The sequence below is a fragment of the Parus major genome, chromosome 4A, assembly GCF_001522545.3.
Source record: "Parus major isolate Abel chromosome 4A, Parus_major1.1, whole genome shotgun sequence".
Classification (NCBI taxonomy): Eukaryota; Metazoa; Chordata; class Aves; order Passeriformes; family Paridae; genus Parus; species Parus major.
The window spans coordinates 10,717,929-10,724,258 of record NC_031772.1 but is presented as its reverse complement, the minus strand read 5'-3'; the positions used below and the strand labels follow the sequence as shown (position 1 = coordinate 10,724,258).

The 6,330-nt window shown below is 38.2% G+C and overlaps 1 long non-coding RNA gene across 1 annotated transcript; it reads left to right on the top strand.

Moving 5' to 3' along the window:
• The first annotated feature begins 562 nt into the window (after nucleotides 1–562).
• On the top strand, nucleotides 563–3,760 carry LOC117244369. The gene is made up of 2 exons (XR_004497305.1): nucleotides 563–684; nucleotides 3,192–3,760. It is a non-coding gene; the product is annotated as an uncharacterized LOC117244369 (long non-coding RNA).
• The last annotated feature ends 2,570 nt before the right edge of the window (nucleotides 3,761–6,330 follow it).

Below are 6,330 nucleotides of genomic sequence, written 5' to 3'. Positions count from 1 at the left end.
TTTAAAACACCAGGCTCTAAAATTGCCTCCTGTGAAACTTCAGTAATATCTTCGAATGGCTATGTATTAAATGACTGACTCAAATGTTTCTTTGTGCTGAAAGGAAGGAGTGCTGCTTAGAGAGCTTGCAGTTTGCAAGACATTTTTGAAATGAACACCAGGAAGCACAGTAGTTGTATTTAAAATGATTTATTGATGGAGAAGTAAAAGAGTGATATTTGAACGAAGAATTGTTTTCAGGTAGAAATAGCCTGTTTTCCCCTCAAGCTCATTTTTGAATTTCAGGATAAAAGACAGTCATAAACCTGCAAAAATATCTGAGGTTGAATTGCCAGTGCTGAGCATTGTTGCCTTCTGTCTGTGGTACATTAGAAATTCACACATATGTCCTTAGCTGAATGTTAGGACTTCAGCTTTGTAGCTGACAGGATAGCCTGCTTCTACTTTGGGTTCCAGCTCAATGTAAGTTAAAATTCCCAGTGCTCATGCCAGCCTTTATTTAGGAGCCTTTGCACTTAATAAAAGGATGTCATCTGTCTTTTCTGTGCTACTTTTCAGGCTGAGGCAAGGTGAATATACCTGGACAGTAGAAAAGGTCTTCTAACACAGGAGCCACTAGAAACAGTGGGGAGCAGGATGCAGACACTGAGCTGAATGACTCGAGCTCAGATTTGCCTGAATGAGGTGGGTACAAGCCATACCTAATCAGCTGTTCTGCTCTGGTTCTGGCACAGCCTCTCTGCACGTCTGTGCTGCAAACCCCAAGCTTCTGGGAGAGTCTAATGGGGCAGATGGGTACCATGCACAGAGATCTCATCTTGTCATTGCAGGTTTTGTTGACACAGTCTCTATGTCATGCAAAGAATCTGCCTCTGCTTTCCCTCTGCAGCAGCTTTGCAAGCAGTCTGTCACATACGCATTGTTGTGCCTTTAGCTAATCAGTTCTGGAAGGAAAATTATGTACAAGATAATCTGAGCATGGACCATTTATATTATCAGCATCTTGACTACAGATTACCTCTTTATTCTAAAAAATACTGCTGATGTGATGCTTGGAGAGACATTTCAGTAATTTTTTTCCCCAGAAAAGAGACTTCAATGAAAAATATTTCTGGCATAGTCACAGACATGTTTAGTCTTTAAAACCTGCATAGCATCCTGCAGTCCTCAGTTAACAAACAATAAAAAATAAATTTAATACTCATATCATCATGCAAGGAGCTTTTGTAAATATATGGCCTTACAGCAGTTTGAAATGCCAGCTTCTGTACAGGCTTTAGATATATTTGCCACATTAAATAATAACTATGTGTGTAATTGAACATTTTTAATGATAACTCCTTGCCTGCTACAGAATGTTTACTGAATTCTAGTGGCCTAGTGTGACTGAGATCATGGTACATAAATCTGATTGTACTCCCAAATTAAGCTTAGATATACTTGTTGGGCAATAACAGCAAAGTAGGAAAATGAAACACAGCCTCCTCCCCAGTGTAGCTTTGAAGGCTTGGAAAATTGTATCTCTGTTGCTCAGATGGGTTTTGAGGGAAGTTACACCTGGTCCATTGAAATAATTGTATAAATGCCATGAACTGTGTAAGAGTCTGGTCTTGTGGTATTTTGAAATACGAGGCATAATTCTCTGACAAAAAGTTTAGAGAAGTTCTGTGATGCACCTGAGATTTTTTTGTCCTTCCAAATTATTATAATTTTGAAATTAAGGGGCTCTCAGGCAAAGATATGAGGATAGGAATAACAGTTCTTTACTGGTATGTATAATAAAGCAAACAAACAACAACTACTGCATTAACAACAAACAGAACCAGGGACCCGTGACAGCCTTCTCGGCTGAGACAGGAAGAGGTGGAGGTGAGGATTTGCTTCCAGAAAACCCTGGGGAAGTGGATCCCAATGCCCTGCAGGACTCTGAGGAGCACCAAGCTGGAGCAGCAGGAATGAGCAAAAGGAATGAGCAGGAATGAGCACCACCTGGGCTGGTGGACGAGCTGTATCAGAAGCTGTGTGGCGATAGCTGAACTGCGGGATGTCCCGGCAGGCAGGGGCTGCGGTGCAGAGCAGCGAGAGGCGAGCTCAGGATCCCGGGCACACGAGCGGATGATAGGTTTCTTTTTTAGTGAGGCAGGTGTTAATAAGGTCTCAGCCTAACAGCTGCCCTTTCGAGCTAAGGCTCACACGGAGAAAGGAAGAAAGTACAGGAGGTACAGGACTGGCCGCTGGCAGTGACAGTGAATTCTCCCCGCAGTAAGTAGCAGCTTGACCGTCCTTCTCCTGATGTCTAGAGTGAGGAGCAGCTGCCCTCAACCTTGTCCTTTACCTGTCCCCAAAACTCACCGTATCTCCCCCCTTGGAGAGAAACTCCCAGAGAAAAAACGTAACCAGATGTTACACTCCTCTCTGCACTTCGGCCACTTCTTTTGTTTTTATTAAGTACCCATAAGTACCCAGTAGTTTGTTTTCTAGCAACTTATGGAAAAAAATTTCTATAAGCAAAAAAGAAAGAAACCCGACCCCTAACACTAACACAGAATTATCTTATTTGCAGAAATGAGCAAGTTTCTCATACTCGTAGTTGCTTTATTTTGTTGGTTGTTTGTCGCTTGCCCAACACTACAACTTACAACCTCTGACTCTCTAAAAAATTGTTTTTATGGTTTACTTTTATGGAGGTTTTTATGTTTAGAGCCCTTTCCAGTCTTGAAAGAAATGAAATTTCTGATAGTATTTTTTGTCTTGAAGCATGAATTGTTTAGCATTATGACTTGGTTGCATTTGAGTCATATCACTGCATAATGGTCGTACTCTGTCACACACTCATGAGGCAAAGAGCAGCATAAGAAAATGGTATTTTGAATACTATACAATGCGGTAGATTCTTAGGTATTACAGAAGAATTTAAAGCTTAAATTAAGTAAATTCTGACATTACCAATCATCAGTGGACTACTTCTCCAGATGAGGATTAACCATTAACCCATCAGCACTTGTTAACAGCTGTGCATTTCCCCTTAAATCTTCTGTTAATGATTTTATTTCCAGTATGGTTTGACTAACAGATTGTATACCTGTTGAAATCAAAGAAGTGTAGTAAAAGCAGGATACATGAACTCACTCTGTCTGCTAGTAATATTAAATTATTAATGGTTTAATTTATTTTTTTTCTTCTTTCCACAGCATTTGAGGTTCCAATTAAATCCTTGTTTCGGCCATTGCATTGCCTGCCAGTAGTTAATCTTTCTCGAAAGCCTCATCACTTATCTAAAACAAAAGAAGAACGAGGTAAGGAGAAAAAGTAATGAAGTGCAGCATAGCACATCTGTCAAAGGAATGGAAAACCGCTTTAAAAAAATAAAGTATCAATTACATTAAAAAATTATTTTTTGAGCACTAAATGTGTTCATGTAAGGCATGTTAATTGTAAAGAATCTGTAAGTACCATTATGTCCTTGCATACATAGGGTATAATGTATGTTCTATGGGTTTTGTTGTTTGTGTTTAAGAGATTTACTGTTGATGAAGCCACAGGATACAAATGACTGATAGGAATAGTTGCTAAGTGTGACCTCTCTGTACTAATGAGTCCTCTGTAAGATTGTTTGACATCTTAATACTGAACTGTTGAATATAATTAACATTTCTGAAATTATTTAAAATCCACTTTTGGGTCAGTCTTATTTTATGTTCTTCAAATGTGCGTAATGCAATACTGGGTACTGTATTAAAAGACTTAAACTGTTTCAACACTTAGAGCTGTACTATCCTTTGCTGTTGATAATAGATCTGTCAAAAATACCTGGAACTGACTTTTGCTATGTCACTTAGGATTGCAATAACATAGAGCAAGGCAGGCATAACTGGAGGTGACATAGAAGAGTAGTAAAGTGATTTAGCCTTGACAGGCTAAGGATGTAAGGCAGATATGGTTCAAAAAATATAAGACTTTCCTGAGTTGCAAAAGTATAGCCTGCAGTGGCCACCCCTGCAGCCACTTCTGACGTGCACAAGAGACAATATTGGGATCTCAGTTCTTTTTTTCTTTTTTTGTCAACTCATTTTTTCTACATTCTCAGATCTCTTCCCAGGGTCAAGTTCAAACTAATATTAGCTGGTGCAGAACAGGCTCAGCGGCTCCTAAATATGCTTTCACCTCAGGGTTCTTATATGAAAACCAGCAGGCTAGAAACTTTGTTGGCCTCTCACCTTTTCAACATAAAATATCATGTATTTTGTTTGGGAATGTTAACCACACATGTCCTCTAGGGTCTCTCTCAAGGATACTATTTATAGTTTTGCTTTTCAATCTGTGTACAGGGTGTTATTAAGTAGCTGGGAAAAAATGTTTAATCATCAGACCGTGGAAAGGCATAGGCCAGGCAGAAAATTGCCAGTGGTATTTGTCAGCAATAAGTAAAACTGGGTTCAGTTGCTGTATTTTTAAAGCACATTTATTGCTGAGGAGAGTTGTACCTCGACATCCAGAGCTGATGATGGAAATAGCTCACTGAAAGAAGCATTCCTGAAGTATTTCCTAGGATTTCTATCAGAAATTACTTTTACATGTGTAGATTGTTTGCTTTGCAATGTAAATCCTTTAGGTTTGCCAAATAACTTCCAGGTTTCTGAATCCTGTCTTGCTGTGTTTTACAGCACAGTTGTCTTCTAGGTTGCCCATCTACAGCCTCATGTCTGATAAATTTATCATTGTGTTGGTTGGTCTCTGAGACTGAAAAAGATGATGAAACAACAAACATTTGTATAATTTAATAAAAATTACTCCCTACCATTGCTTATGGAAGCAAGATGGGGTGCTCGTATAGAATCAGTTACCAACAGGGTCCATCTTCAAAAAAGTTAATTTAACTACTCTTAATAGGATTTGAATAAAAAGCACACTTGATTTGTTTGTAGCTCTTGAACTTTCTTTCAATTCCTCATAATTGCATTTCAAAGCTCTTCTTTCAATAGATAAACATCTCAGATTTATTTTTTGAAAGATTCTCTTTATTTTCTTGTCTAAAAAAATTAACTTTTTTACCTTCCAAACCTTCCTGCTTCTTCAAAACCCTGTTGGTGAAGCACATTAACAACTTAAAACAGATAATCTTAGTAATTATTAGCTTCTTATAAACATAATTATCTTATGATTAGTGCAGATGACATTAAAAATATCTTACGCTGAAATGGTGCCTAAAATGAGTTATGTGCTAACTATGTATGCAGTTTAATTGGGACCCCTACTGATACTGAAAACAGTTGGTTTTATTGTGGTTTGAAATGAAATCAAGACTTAAATGATTACAGTGTTATATTTCAGATGTCTGAGTGTCTGTATCCCCCAGTAATTTTTAATTCATTCACTGACATAAGGGATTTTTTAGCCCAATAACTGGTATTAACATGAAGATGGAATTTTGAGACAAAATATTTCCTAACATTCTAATGAAAATACATGGTTTTTCAGTCAAAAAAGGGATATTAAAAATGCCCTGACTAAGGGGAGGCCATTTGTGAGCTTCTCTGAAAGATTCTGCAGCAAAAAGAGACCAAATTAATGTGCCAAGTTTGGGAGAGGCATTTTAGTCAGACTGCACCTTTCTGACATGGGAGGGTCCACAGAGAAAATTGTGAATGCAGGGAATTTCCCGGACTCTGCTCAGGGAATCAGGCTGGCTTCCTCCTTGTGTGATCTGAATATCTCCCACTTCCTTGTGGTACATATATCCTGTCTGCCTGGAAGATGCTGATATTTGATGGGAAAACCAGTCGTGGAGCAAGAGGAACATTTTGTTTCAGGTTATAATTTCTGTGTGTAAAATCAAACCCCATTATCACACATGTGGTTGGCTGGGATCATGTTTATGGTTTATTATATTTGCAGTTTCAACTGTAAACACAGAAAAATATCTGTTTTGTTTGTGAGTCAGCTTATTGTGCTTATTGAACAGTAACAAGCCTTATGCTATGGATGAAAGAATGTGATTTATTTGTGTTCTTAAGTGTACTAGGTATGTGATTAGACATCACCCTCATAAACCATGTGTTATGCTGTGATTTTATAAATTCCTGTTAGCTAGTCCAACTGGGGAAGTTCTTAAGAACATTAAATATCTGTCAACATGTGGCTCCTCGCCACTGCAAAGTCTTGATAGGGTTACAGGCTTTCAAGATGAAATGTGGTTTCCTGGACAATTTGTGTAATGGATCTTTGGGGTATTCATACTTTCAAGACATATCTGGATTTATATGCCATAAAAGATAAAGCATGCTTTGCAGTTTCTGTTCTAGATATAGCAGCATTTAAAATGGTTAAGAT